The sequence below is a fragment of the Polypterus senegalus genome, chromosome 9 (assembly GCF_016835505.1).
Source record: "Polypterus senegalus isolate Bchr_013 chromosome 9, ASM1683550v1, whole genome shotgun sequence".
Lineage (NCBI taxonomy): Eukaryota > Metazoa > Chordata > Cladistia > Polypteriformes > Polypteridae > Polypterus > Polypterus senegalus.
The window spans coordinates 300,169-315,237 of record NC_053162.1 but is presented as its reverse complement, the minus strand read 5'-3'; the positions used below and the strand labels follow the sequence as shown (position 1 = coordinate 315,237).

The 15,069-nt window shown below is 45.8% G+C and overlaps 1 long non-coding RNA gene across 1 annotated transcript; it reads right to left on the bottom strand.

Annotated features, from left to right (window-relative positions):
* Nucleotides 1-6,068: 6,068 nt before the first annotated feature.
* LOC120534932 lies at nucleotides 6,069-8,363 on the bottom strand. The gene is made up of 2 exons (XR_005634810.1): nucleotides 8,262-8,363; nucleotides 6,069-7,034 (listed from the first exon to the last, which is right to left on the bottom strand). It is a non-coding gene; the product is annotated as an uncharacterized LOC120534932 (long non-coding RNA).
* Between the last annotated feature and the right edge of the window lie 6,706 nt (nucleotides 8,364-15,069).

Here is a 15,069-nt window from a genome sequence, read left to right as displayed (position 1 = left end):
ATATCACCGACTAGCACGTCTGATACTTCTGTGAAAAGACTTGTTGGCGTTGAGTCGAGGACGCAGGCGGAGGGTCTCAGGTGAGAGATGATGTGATGGAAATGAGCTCAGTGTGAAGAGTTGAAGTTGTGTATGACGGAGTAGTGGGGCTCAGGAGGGTCCGCAGTGTGGCGAGACGTGCCATGTCAGTTCTAATGTCACTGATTGTTTGACTGAAGAACACAGCGACAGACCGCCTGGCAGGTCTCACTGCGGGTACTTAGGAGGCTTTCCTTTGAGTTCAGCAGACCAGAGATCAGCCGTCGAGAATCCGACTCTTTGTAACGTCGAGAGCGACTGTGTTGTTGTGTTCTGTCATTTGAACTTGAAGATCTCCTGGTGGACAGTCACGTTGGTCTCCTCCATTGACGCTCAGCTCTCCGGCGTGTTCTCTTGAGGTCGGACACTCGATGCTAGAAGACTCTCTAACGTCATCCTCGTCATCGTCATCGTCATTGTCATCGTCAGCAGCTCTCACTTGACTATTAAAATGGCTCCCCTTACTCTTTGTTATCCTCGCTGTTGTCGTCGGCACCACAAACGGACTGACGGCGCTGAATGTTTGTAAGTTTGAAACAAGTGTTGTCTCTCGTTGGTTCAATCTGACATATTAATAATCTGATAGATCACCGAGTCTGACGTGTCACCTGCTTTATGTGACGTGTTTAGTGATCACCGAGTCTGACGTGTCACCTGCTTTATGTGACGCGTTTAGTGATCACCGAGTCTGACGTGTCACCTGCGCAATGTGACGCGTTTAGTGATCACCGAGTCTGACGTGTCACCTGCGCAATGTGACGCGTCTCGCATCAGAAGAAGAGGTCACACTGACTGGCGATATGAACGTTAAAGTCGCCGACTCGTCACAGCTCGTAAAAAGGGTGCCCGATTTATCTCATCTTTGTATTTAATATAAAGTTGATGTTTCAGACAAAGGCAATCCCAACAATGCACAAGAACAATAATGAATTGTCATGTCAGGCCGTCACTTAAGTGCGTCAGCTGACGTCAATACGAAGTCCTCAATCAACTAGAGAGTTCAATGTCACCCACACAGAGCTCGATGTCTGAGTTATAATATTAAGAGTTGTGTCACTGTGTCTGTTTTTTGTTTTTTTTTATGTATTTTTCATTCTTTTTCTGTGTCACGTGTCATGAAGAGCTCAGCCAGATTTAGTGCAGATAAAGACAGACAGGCGAGCAGCTGCTGTTGGCCCTTAAAGGCCCGTTGATGCCCAGCACAAGTTTGTCTGCCTTCTTTGGTGACGTACTCAGTTTGGTGGTGTGGACAATATAAAAGATTTGAGAAACTGTGTGGATGGAGAGATCGACCCAAAGCCACCTGCGCTGTGACAAACAAGCAGTTTCTACACGACCGGACCCCTGAAAGTAAAAGAAACAAAAGGACTCTTGGGTGAGATGAAGCTGCCTGGTCTCTCCTGTCTGAACAGCGACGTAAGCCGCCGTAAACGAGCGAAGTTTATTCTGTCTCTTCTGTGACTTTGTCACCGCCTATCACCGTCATTATTTAAAGGTTTATTAAAACGCCACCACATTCAAGAACGCATTTCCAAGGAGCTCCCGTCACAAACAAGGCGTCCCAAAGATTCAGTAATCAGTGCGCATGTCTGCTCGGTGCTTCGACTCTTCACTCCTCGAGCTGCCGTTTGAAGTCCTAAAATTAGAATATCATGACAAAGTTGATTTATTTCAGTAATTCCATTCAAAAAGTGAAACTTGTATCTTAGATTCATTCATTCCACACAGACTGATGGATTTCAAATGATGATTAGAACTGACAATTAATGGAAGTCCCAAATTCAGTATCTCTGAAAATTAGAATATTGTGAGAAGGTTCAGTATTGAAGACACCTGGTGCCACACTCACTCTAATCGGCTAATGAACTCCAAAGCCTTGAAATGGTCTCTCAGTCGAGTTCTGTAGGCTACACAATCAGGGGGAAGACTGCTGACTTGACAGTTGTCCAAAAGACGACCATTGACACCTGGCACAAGGAGAGGTCATTGCTAAAGAGGCTGGCTGTTCACAGAGCTCTGTGTCCAAGCACATTCATAGAGAGGCGAAGGGAAGGACAAGATGTGGTAGAAAAAAGTGGACAAGCAATAGAGATAACCGCTTGTACCCTGGAGAGGATTGTGAAACAAAACTGTGGGGGAGATTCACAAAGAGTGGCCTGCAGCTGGAGTCAGTACTTCAAGAACCACCAGACACAGACGTATCGTCTGTTTCGGCTGTCACATTCCTCGTGTCAAGCCACTCTTGAACAAGAGACAGCGTCAGAAGCGCCTCGACTGGACTGCTGCGGGTGTTTTCTGATGAAAGTCAATTTTGCATTTCCTTTGGTAATCAAGGTCCCAGTCTGGAGGAAGAGAGGAGAGGCACAGAATCCATGTTGCTTGAGGTCCAGTGTAAAGTTTCCACAGTCAGTGATGGTTTGGGGTGCCATGTCATCTGCTGGTGTTGGTCCATTGTGTTTTCTGAGGTCCAAGGTCAACGCAGCCATCTACCAGGAAGTTTTAGAGCACTTCATGCTTCCTGCTGCTGACAAACTTTATGGAGATGCAGATTTCATTTTCCAACAGGACCTGGCACCTGCACAAAGTGCCAAAGCTACCAGTACCTGGTTTAAGGACCATGGTATCCCTGTTCTTGATTGGCTAGCAAACTCGCCTGACCTTAACCCCATAGAAAATCTATGAGGTATTGTGAAGAGGAAGATGCAATACGCCAGAGCCAACAATTCAGAAGAGCTGAAGGCCACTATCAGAGCAACATGGGCTCTCATAACACCTGAGCAGTGCCACAGACTGAGCGACTCCATGCCACGTCACATTGCTGCAGTAATCCAGGCCAAAGGAGCCCCAGCTAAATATTGAGGAGCTGTACCTGCTCATACTGTTCATGTTCATACCTTTCAGTTGGCCAACATTTCTAAAAATTCTTTTTTTTTTATGTTGCTCTTAATTGATATTCTAATTCTCAGAGATACTGAATTTGGGACTTTCATTAGTTGTTAAGTTATAATCATCCATCCATTTTCTAACCCGCTGAATCCGAACAGGGTCACGGGGGTCTGCTGGAGCCAATCCCAGCCAACACAGGGCACAAGGCAGGAACCAATCCTGGGCAGGGTGCCAACCCACCGCAGGACACACACAAACACACCCACACACCAAGCACACACTTGGGCCAATTTAGAATCGCCAATCCACCTAACCTGCATGTCTTTGGATTGTGGGAGGAAACCCACGCAGACACGGGGAGAACATGCAAACTCCACGCAGGGAGGACACGGGAAGCGAACCCGGGTCTCCTAACTGCGAGGCAGTTATAATCATCAAAATTAAAAAAAAAAAAAATAAACATTTGAACTCCATCAGCCTGTGTGTGTAATGAATGAATCTAATATACGAGTTTCACTTTTTGAATCAATCAGCTTTATATGTCGTGATATTCTCAGGACCGGCGCCAGTATTTATGACATCAGCGGAGTTCAAAAACTCGACAGAATTCGAAGGTGAAATGAATGTTTGCGGGTGATGAGTACATTTTAAATGATTGTGCCCGATAATACTTGGTGGCAAAAAATCAAACTATAAATTATACTTCATACAAATGCCGACTTGTAGAAAGCATAAGGCTGCAAAGAAGAGCTTTAGTGCTTCATTTTGTAGGGCACTTTGAGTTACATTTGTGTTGTATGAAATAAACGTTGTAGTTGTTGTTAGTAATACGGGTGACGTCACGTGACGTCACTCTCAGAAATGTCATGCGACACTGAACGTATGTCGTGTAGTAGACACCTATAGACCCGCGTTCGTCTTCATCACACACACACACACACAGTACATAAAATACACACATGATGCCCTGAATACGTCCGTCCGCCCGCCCGCCGAACACATCAGAGGTGCAGCGGTGGCGTCGCTTGTGTGGCTTCGGGTCCCTCGTCCACCTGGGAATTGTCACCCAAAGGGGTCTGTTTTTCTTTTCTTTTTTTTTTCATTCAACAGCAAATCCCACCGCGGACTGAGAACACCAGTAAAGAATTACCAAATGGAAATGGGCGTCTCGTTTTATGTCACAAAAAAAAAAAAATGATTTGAGTGACGATTTCAAGTGTTCTTGTAGTTGTTGATGGCGGGTTTAGCGGTTTACGTTTTAAAATATTAAATGAATGTGTTGGGGGGGCTACACGGCATCGCGCCTCAATAACTGGGCTGATCAAGTGTGTGTTTGAGGAAATGTTTTACTATCGCACTGCTGTGACTGAGACTCCATTTTACTGATCGCCTGTGCGGACCTTGAAGATGTTCACGCGGGACGAGGGACGCTGCTGGTAAAGGCAGAGGTGTTTTCGACAGCAGGTCCAGATGTGCAGTTTGCTGCCTCAGCACTCAAGAGGATCCTTAACGCCGAGCTCAACCCACGCAGTGCTCACCTTGGAGTGTCCGGTGTGTGTCGGTGTGTCGGGGTGCCGGTGTGTCCGGTGACTGATCTCCGCCGAGTCTCTCAGCCTCTCTGACGACTCCGGATGGACACCTTTGAATGTTTGGTGCAGCAGAGCGAATTCACCCTGATCTGCCACAGTGGGTTTGTCGCCACCTTCTTCAATGGAGGGCTTCACGGACGTCACATGGCACTGAATAGAAGATGAATTCACGTAAAGACGTGAGCTGCCGTCCGCAAGTAGTCGTCGCATTTTGATGGCGATTGTGAGTGGCGACGACTCCCGAGCAGATCTCTTATGCGATCCTTCCACAGAATCTCTCCAGATGATTTCGTTCAAATTGGTTATAAAGATTTCACTTCTGATCGTTGTTTTCTTGTTATTAATTCTGACGGGTCTTAAACTCGGGTTAGCGCTCAGAATGTGAAAAGCCACCACCTTAGTCAGCTGTGACGGCGTCTTCTCTTCGTAGCGAACTCGTTACTTTTGTGCTGCACAAAACCTTGTAAAGAATTCATGAATGAAATCTGAATCTCAATACTCGATGGAATAATAAATAACATCTGTGATTTAAGGACTCCGGTAGGGGACACTGGGGACGGTCGCCGCAAGTCTTATTTCTCCAGTTAGAAACACGCCAGAGTGATGCCACTCGTACTGCGCATGCTCAGTTAGCCACCAAGCTGTAGACTTTCATCTGCTGCTGCATTTCTTGAGAGATAACCGTTTTGAAGTTTTGAAAGTCATTTTTTTTTTGACTTACTGTCCATAGCTTTATTTTAATTCATCAAACATATCTAGTTCACATCATTGTGGTGTTGACTTTTACAAAGTATTGTTGGCACGTCCCCTGACTCTTTGAATAGCTGCACATGGTGTTCTGTCATGCCAAGCAGCCATATTGAAATCGACGACCTATCAGTACTTTTTAACAGTTGGCACATTTCGTTTCAGTTGTAGTCCGAAGTATTCAGCTATGGAGCTCAACTGCAGTTTATGGATCTACAGGTAGAAATAATATTCTGGTTTTTTTCCAGTATGCCAAGAGTGAGGAAGAGAGTTGCCAACAGAGGGGTTTCCCCTTGAAATTCTGGAACAAGCTTCAAACGTAATTAGGAATGAGGGCAGGGCAGGGCAGGGCAGTCCGGGCACTCGCCAAGGACCTTTCTGTCTGTCATGCCATCTTATTTCAGTTCCATAAGAAAAGAGAGAAGCTTGCAAGTGAGGGATCAGATAAGTGACCAGGTTAGGGTGCTGGACCATCAGAAGACCAAGAGAGGAGTCCAAAACAGAATTTACAAAGGGACGCACTGTATATTATGGGATAAGAGAAATGAACAGAGAGAGGGTAAGAGGGTGAGAGGGTCAGGGTAATAAAATGGGCACAAAGTGAAAGATAATAAAAACTCTTTATAACGTTTTATTTCAGGTTCGTAGGCCTGCATTTCAACTCGCCTCTCACTTTCCCTCACAGTGGAATGAGGCCTGCATGGCTGGCATCGACTGGCTTAATGGTTTTTTAAAGTGGCACCCAACTCTCTCAGTAAGACACAAGCCTTTCGAGGGCAACCAGTTTTAATGAAACAAATGTTAACAGTTTGTGTAACAATTCAAGTCAGGTTTTGGACAAACACAAGTTTCAGTCACAAGACACATGGAACACGAAACTGGCATGACAACTGTTCACACTGCCAACTGGGTTGTGGCAAGACGTGGTGCCAGGCAAGCAGAAAGAGGCACACTTGTCACCCTGGCTTGTACACTCAATGCACTTGGTGCCTCCATACCCCGATGTTGCTGCTGCTGTTGCTGCTGCTCCCCGCGTGACCCACGTGTCCAAATCTCCTTTTGTTCAGGACGGACCCCCTGGCTGTATTGGGACAGCCAACGCATCAGGGTGGAGGCAAGCGGCTGACTTTCTTGTGTACTTGAAACACTTTCAGCCACACAAAGAGCTCCTCAGACTCCAAAGTTCTTTTAATTCTTGACAATCACCCATCCCACCTGTCAATAGAAGGCAGCCATGGAATTGCTCTGCTGTCCGCCCCCCCACTGCTTTCACAAATGACAGCCACTTGACAGGAGTGTAGATGGGCCATTAAAAGAGTCGGCAACTCAGCCTGTGATTCTTGGATGAAGACCCACCCGGGGATGACGATGACAATTTATGATATCCCAGGCACTGTCACAGTGTCCCTGCCACTGGCAGCAACACCTACAAATGGGCAGGCAGCATTTCGATGCCATTTAATAATCCAAGAGTGTGACTTTGCTCCATCAGTAGTCACTGATCGCCCTCTTGCCGTATCTGCTGTGCCTTCTACTTCTGGGACACGTCCTCCATCAGGACCACCTGCTGTCCCTCCAGGGGCAACTGCTAATTTGTCTCCTCCAACCGAGCCACCTTCATTCTGTCCATCCCCATCAAGACCATCAACCTCTAGGATGAGTGAGCCTGCTGATGACTTCTCACCTCAAGCTACACGGCCACATCCCAAAGCAGGACCAGAAAACAAAGCAGGCCTACAAAAGGCAGGAAACGACACTCACTGCTGTTCTTACAGACGGCATTAGAGATGGAAAAAAACAACAAAAGAATGACAAAAAAAAAAAAAAAGACAAGTATAAAGAAAACAAAGAGAAACAGAGAAGAATACGAATCTGAAGACGAAGATGACTTCTGCATCGTGTGTCTTGAAGGTTATTCAAAATCCAGGGCAGTGTGGCTGCAGTGCTGGACGTGCAAATCCTGGGCACATAAAGCCTGAACACCTGCACACCTGAACACCTACACACCTGCACACCTGAACACCTACACACCTGAACACCAGCACACCTGCACACCTGAACACCTACACTCCTGCACACCTGAACACCTACACACCTGCACACCTGAACACCAGCACACCTGCACACCTGAACACCTGAACACCAGCACACCTGAACACCTACACTCCTGCACACCTGAACACCAGCACACCTGAACACCTACACACCTGCACACCTGCACACCTGCACACTTGAACACCTGCACACCTACACACCTACACACCTGCACACCTGAACACCTGAACACCTACACACCTGCACACCTACACACCTGAACACCAGCACACCTGCACACCTACACACCTACACACCAGCACACCTGCACACCTACACACCAGCACACCTGAACACCTACACACCTGCACACCTGAACACCTACACACCTGAACACCAGCACACCTGCACACCTGCACACCTGCACACCTGAACACCTGCACACCTACACACCCACACAACCCTGCACACCTGAACACCTACACTCCTGCACACCTGAACACCTGCACACCTGCACACCTACACACGCCACAGCTGTGAATCTGACTACAATATGAATAACAATCTCTTTTCATATTATTGTATGACTGTAGACTTACACAGTACTATACAAGTTCAGAGAAACAGCAAAGGTTAATTATTGAAATGTAATTCTGTTAACACGTTGCAACATCTTCAGTTCAAATCGATATTGCGCAGGTTATGTAAAATATAATTAACTACAAGTTCTGTCGATAATTAGCAGGCAGATCTAAGTTTATAGTCTACAGATTTGGCGGCTGTTGTCCAAACAGTCTCTCAGTCTCCCCTACAGAGATGAACCGCCATTTTCCGTCTACTCCGTTTTAATTAAGTCAGAACAAAGAAAACATTTCAGGCTATTAAATGTGATCTCAAGAAGAGACGAAGGTTAATTCTAACACTAACCACAGGAGCGATTATAATGATACCGTGCAGAAGTGAATATTCATTGAAGGAGCCGGGGGTCCACGAGTGAGGCGTCTTACTTCGTTTAACTCCTGCTGACGTCACTCTGCGGTGGGCTGGCGCCCCGCCCGGGGTTTGTTTCCTGCCTTGCGCCCTGTGCTGGCTGTGATTGGCTCCGGCAGACCCCGTGACCCCGTGTTAGGCTATAGCGGGTAGGATAATGGCTGGGACGGCTGACTTGCTATCGTCTTGTGCATTCTGCCTGTTGGCGTTACTTATATTTATAGATTTATTAATATTTTTTAGAGATCAGACACTAGAAGCTGCTGACGAGCCCTTCTCTTCATTGCCAGTCTGTAGCAGCGATAAAGTAAAAGCAGTAAGAATTTTAACAGACGCCATTGAAGTGGATCACGAGTTTGTGTAACGTTAATGCAGATGGCGCCTCCCAGCAGCCGTGAGTCGAGGTCATTCTTGGTAGCGAGAACCAATCGGGTCGCTCTCCGCTACCAAGATTCTACCAAGAATTGAAAGCACGGGCCAATCGCGGCCCGTACCGGCTACCAAGAATTGGCCAATGACGGCTCGCTCTGCTACCAAGAATTGACGAATCACGACTACCAAAACTCGGAGAGGGCGGGCCAACTTCTTGTCAGTTAATGTATTCTGCAAAAGCTTCTTCGAGTCGGCACAGAGAGACGCTTCGCGATTTGCGTGCGCCTTTTGAACTGTCTAAAAATGTTACTCACTAGTGTCGGTCTGTGCAGATATATTTACGTTCACCTACACATGTTCTGAATGATTTTTTTAAACATTCTTGGTTAAGTTTATTACATTTACTAAATATTTGTGCAACACGTGTAAAGACAGATATAATAATGTATAAATACAGTATAATAAACATTGAATTGTATAATCATAGTTTAATTTTACAGAGTGAGCTTTAAAAATACTAATATGAAGTGCTCATTAATTATAAAAATACAAATCATAGAGAAAATCAACTATGTGTACATATTTCCTACAAAAGACCCTTGGGAAGTCTTTCTGGTATATAAATATATATGTATATATATGTACCTGTAAAAACAAAAGATTGGTATGCTTTTTTTTTTAATACTTAACACTAAATTATTCTTATAAAGCAGACCTACACCTTTAATACTCAGATGATTCTACTCATGCTGTAGAATTGCATATATATTATAGATATATATAGTTAATTATATATATATATTATTTTATCATACTCAGCAAAAAAAGAAACGTCCCTTTTTCAGGACTGTGTATTTCAACAATAATGTTTTAAAAATCCAAATCACTTTACAGATCTTCATTGTAAAGGGTTTAAACAATGTTCTCCATGCATGTTCAATTAACTGTAATCAATGAATTAACCTGTGGAATGGCCGTTAAGACCTTAACAGCTTACAGAAAGTTGGCATTTAAGGTCACAGTTCTAAAAACGCAGGACACTAAAGAGACTTGTCTACCGACTGTGAAAGATGCCCAGGGTCCCTGCTCATCTGCGTGAACGCGTGCATTAGGCCTGCTGCAGGGAGGCATGAGGACTGCTGAATAAATTGCCATGTCCGCACTGTGAGACGCCTAAGACAGCGCTACAGGGAGACAGGAAGGACAGCTGATCATCCTCGCAGTGGAAGACCACGTGTAGCAACACCTGCACAGGATTGGTACATCCGAATATCACACCTGCGTGACAGGTACAGGATGGCCACAACAACTGCCCGAGTCCCACCAGGAACACACAATCCCTCCATCGGTGCTCAGACTGTCCGCAATAGGCTGAGAGAGGCTGGACTGAGGGCTTGTAGGCCTGTTGTAAGGCAGCTCCTTACCAGACATCACCAGCAACAACGCCGCCTATGGGCACAAACCCACCTTCGCTGGACCAGACAGGAGTGGCACAAAGTGCTCTTCACGGATGAGTCACGGTTTTGTCTCACCAGGGGTGATGGACGGATTCGTGTTTATCGTCGAAGGAATTGAGCACGTCTGGGACCTGTTGGATCGCAGGGTGAGGGCTAAGGCCATTCCCCCCAGAAATGTCCAGGAACTTGCAGGTGCCTTGGGTGGAAGAGTGGGGTAACATCTCACAGGAAGAACTGACAAATCTGGTCCAGTCCATGAGGAGGAGATGCACTGCAGTACTTCAAGCAGCTGGTGGCCACACCACATACTGACTGGTACTTTGGATTGTGAGCCTCCCTTCATTCAGGGACACATTGTGAACCATTTTGAGTTGATGTCTTATGGTGTTGACTCTTTTAGTGTTCATACAAATATTTACACATTAAGTTTACTGAAAGTAAAAACAGTTGAAAGTCAGAGGACGTTTCTTTTTTTTGCTGAGTGTATTTATATACAGTAGTTATATATCATGCAGTAGAATAGCATACATATTATAGATATATATATATATATATAGTTAATTATGCTTCTTTACTAGAACACATATAGTTATTTTGCACTAAGTATATAAACATTTCCCTCTGTAATATTTCCAAATATTTATTTTTACCTACTTCAAGAATGTCAGTTTGTGCAGATATAATTACATTTACCTGCACATTTTTTGAATGATTTTTTTAAACATTCTTGGTTAAGTTTATTACATTTATTAAATATTTATGCAACAAGTGTAAAGACAGGTATAATAATCTATAAACATAATAAACATTGAATTGTATAATCAGTTCAATTTTACAGAGTGAGCTTTAAAAATAATATGAAGTGCTCTAATTATAAAAATACAAATCATAGAAAGTGAAAAGTTTTTTTTCTTGACTTTGCCAATTTAAAAACTTTAAACTGAATTGTTTGTCGAGTTCATTTTTATCTGAAAATGATAAATCAACTCTGTGTACATATTTCCTACAAAAGACTCTTGGAAAGTCTTTCTGGTATATAAAGACCAATGAATTACTGCAGTAAATATTATATTGTGACGTGTCTTGCCATTGCATGGGCTATAGGGAAGGGAAGGGAAGGGAAGCAGTGTTGGGGTGGAGTCTTGGGGGAACCCTGTTTGTAAGGGCTTGGGGCGCCTCCCTAGAGAGAGATGAGTGACAGGGATCCGGGTTAATTAATGGGGCGTGATAAAAAGGGGAGGTGTGGCCGGAAGGGGGAGTTGCAGAGACTGGAGAAAGTGAGGAGAACAGCATAAGGTGTAAAGAAGGGAAGTAACTGTTTTTAAGGACAAAGGTGATTAGTCTTTGTTATTTTGGAGGTGTCCCCGTGACCCAGACAACGGGCGGTTGTAGGGCACCGTTTATATCGCGGCATATTGAATAAAAAGCCAGTCGGCATTTGGAAGACTTCCCCGGACAAGCGGCTCCTGAGTGTGTTTATTCGACGGGACGTCACAATATTATATATACACTGTGTATATACGTACCTGTAAAAACAAGAGACCGGTATGCTTTTTTTTTTTCAATACTTAACACTAATTTCACAAATCGTTCATATCAAGGCCAATATAGAATAATAATAATACTCTATATTAACATTGATGTTATAAATTATGCTTATAAAGTAGACCTACACCTTTAATACTCAGACAATGCTATATATATACTGTATATAAGTGGTGTGTATGCTAGAACACGTAGTTATTTTGCACTAAGTATATAAACATTTCCCTTTGCAATATTTCCAAATATTTATTTTTACCTTCTTCAAATTAATTGTCAGCATCAACTAGAATATATTACTTCCCAAATGTTATAAATATATACAAACACAAAGCTGTGCACTATTACTTATTACATCTTATTGTGCTTTCATTTTTATTGTATCCTTCTTGATTATCTGTGCAGCCGTCTCAGACGATAGTAAAGGCGCTATATAAGGAAGTGAAATGCATTATTATTTGTTATAATTAGGATTCAATAAAACGGGCAGGCAGGCAGTTTGTTTAAGTGTGATTTTTAACTTTGCTTCTTGTCTGTGTGTTCCTTGACAAATCGTACACTAAACAGTTTCGTTTAATCAAAATAGTAAAATAAACGAACTACGACGTAGGATTCAAAGCACCGTTCGTTGAAGAGAAAGTCTTTTTTTTTTTTCCATTCGGCAATGTGCCGTGAGCGGGATTCGAACTCGCGTCCCTGCAGTAATTTCTGGTAGGTCGTCTCTCAAGAATTGCCCAGCAGCCGGACCTCGACTCATGCGCGATATCCTTATTGGCCCAGGAGGTGTCACTAGAGAGGCGAGTGTCAAACGCTTCCAAGCCTCTGTTAACCGAGTGCGCATGTCTGCTCGAAGCTTCACTCCGCCCATCACTAGTAATTGTCCCTTTTAGCCTGCCCACGTCCACCACTGGGCACTCTCTCCTACTGATTCAAGCCAAGTCGGTGCCCGTGTGCCCGGGCAGGTGGCCTTTAGTGGTGGAGACCCTGTGGTCAGCGCTGAGCCTGAGGTGTGGACCCCCAAGTAGTGTGCCTCTGTCAGGTCCAGCCCACCTCCGTTGATTGGTATCATTGCATCCTACCCAGAACTTGGCACACCTACAGTCCTCATTCCAATCTGCACTGTCTGAATTCTGCCTGGTGCAGCAGCGGGTCATCTAATCAACTTCCCTGGCCAGCCTGGCACACTCCCGTCTCTATGGTGTTTTAACGGGCATTCAGAAGTGTTAACAGGACTTTGAACAGGAGGGACCCGCGTGTTAAACTTCACCTGGTCCAGCGCAGGTATAACTTGCCAAATTCATTGGTGAACCTGGCACACTCTCTCTTTGGCAGAAAACATAAGACCCCCTTTGTCAGCTTTGTGGATTTATTGATTGGCACTGCCAACGAGTCCATCAGTGACAAACAGCACACAAACATCGAGACAAGAATCATCCAGGGAATTCGGCTCAATGTGTCACACGTACCCCCCAGAAAGTCCCAATGCCAGCCGCCTGAGATTTAAAAAGATCCTGGCAAGACATAACGGAGGTCCTCCCTCTGCCCAGCTCTTTGCTGGTCACTTCTCCAATTGTCCAACATGTCATTGTCATGAGGGCAGGTGGCCTTCCTGGACACCATCCCTGTTGTGCCACGATGCTGGCGCTTGTCTGTTCACATCCTGCACACTTGCTGGTGGGTTAGTCCTCATGCCCAATGTGGTGTGCCCCCCTACTGGCACTGGCCTGCCAGCCCCACCCTGCACACACACGCACACTGGGCCTGTCATTCATCTCCCATGTCGTCGTTCTCCCCGTCCGCCCTCTGTGGCCCTATCGATGGACGTGTGTCACCTGATGGCTATGTCCCCATCGAGACTGAGTGACAATGTAGCTGGCCACGCTCTAGTCACTCATCGGCTGGACGGCTGTCATTCTTAAAACATCCCGTTATGCCAGGGGACTGAAGCTCGTGGACACTTGTGGCTGCCGCCCTTGGGAAGTCATTTGCGCTGCCGCTGTCCCTTTGCTATTGGTGGTCACCTCCCTTAAGGCCCTGTCACCTTGTTGCTTTGCCCGCCCTTTGCTCGGCTCAGCTCTTGCTTAGGCGCTATATAACATAAAGATGGTGCTGATCATCCCTTAGTCCTCTGAGTGACCGCCACTCTGTCCACTCCTGTGCTGTCCTGCCATTTCCGCTTGTCACATGTCTGTGTAATGTGAGTGCTGGCTGCTCGGGCGAGTCACTCGGGGACTTTATAGAATGCCATTCGGTCACTTCAGGGCACCACACGCTTCCCATTTTACAACAGTTCAACTGCTGACTGCCAGCCCGAGTGGACAGCCTTGTCCATTACAGTCCAGGTGCCACTTCTCACAGCCTGTCCCTGATGCCATCCAAGTTCAGCTCTGGTGAAGTTTAAGTGGCACTGCAAGAGTGACCCCCTAGTGGTGCGTATGCCATGCAGTGTCATGTTGGGGCACAAGGGAGGCAGCATGTCATCTGAGCAGATGTGGAGTAGCAGATGAAGGACCAGGCTAGGCTTGGCACTTGATAGCATGCCCAGTGACACAAAGGGGCAGGCTTTAGAAATGAGGAAGGTGCCACATTGGGATTAAATTCATAGGCAGCCTGGCACTCCCCCAGGTATACTGTACAGCACTGGGTAGTGAGCGGGTTAAGCTCTGATGGGCAACTTCTGCCATGACAGATTTGGGACAAGAAGGACTCCTTTGTTAAACTGCAGGCCCATGCGGGTACTCTAATGAAACAATTGGTGACCTTGGCACCCTCCCACATTGGCAGTGATGTGTAAAATTGAAATCAGGATTTGAAAGCCAACGCTGTCAGCAAATCAACAACTGAGTGGCAGAAAAAGAGAAAAGAATGAGGGCTTGGAATGCCAGGGCAAAGAGTTCAAGAGAGCCGGGCAGAAATGAGACTGGCGCTGGGCATTAGTGAGCTGAAGAGAGGCATATGGAGGAGCACTCACTTTTTCACACTAGGCACTTCTTTGTGTTGCTTTATATTTTCTGCCTCAATATGACCAGGTGCCCCCCACCAAACGATAAAGCTGGCAGAGGGTGCAATGTCTTTTTCACATCACAGTAAAAGTGTGCCAGGCTTGCCAGTTGAATTGACGGGTGTGCCCACGTGCCCCGTTAAACCAAGGGGTCCCATGAAAATGAAAGCAGCTTCTCGCTTTGGAGTGCCAGTCATGAGTGGTATGCCAGGTTTGCCAGTGAAGGGGACACGTCGGGCAGCATTGACCTGTTCGCTCGGATTTGTCTCCTTTTCGAGGTGCCCGAGCCGGAGCCCACCTTCTGACGAGTGCCGATTCATCCACCGCCCCCGTTCCGTAACGCGCCGAAACGCCCCCCTCAGGACCCTCCCCG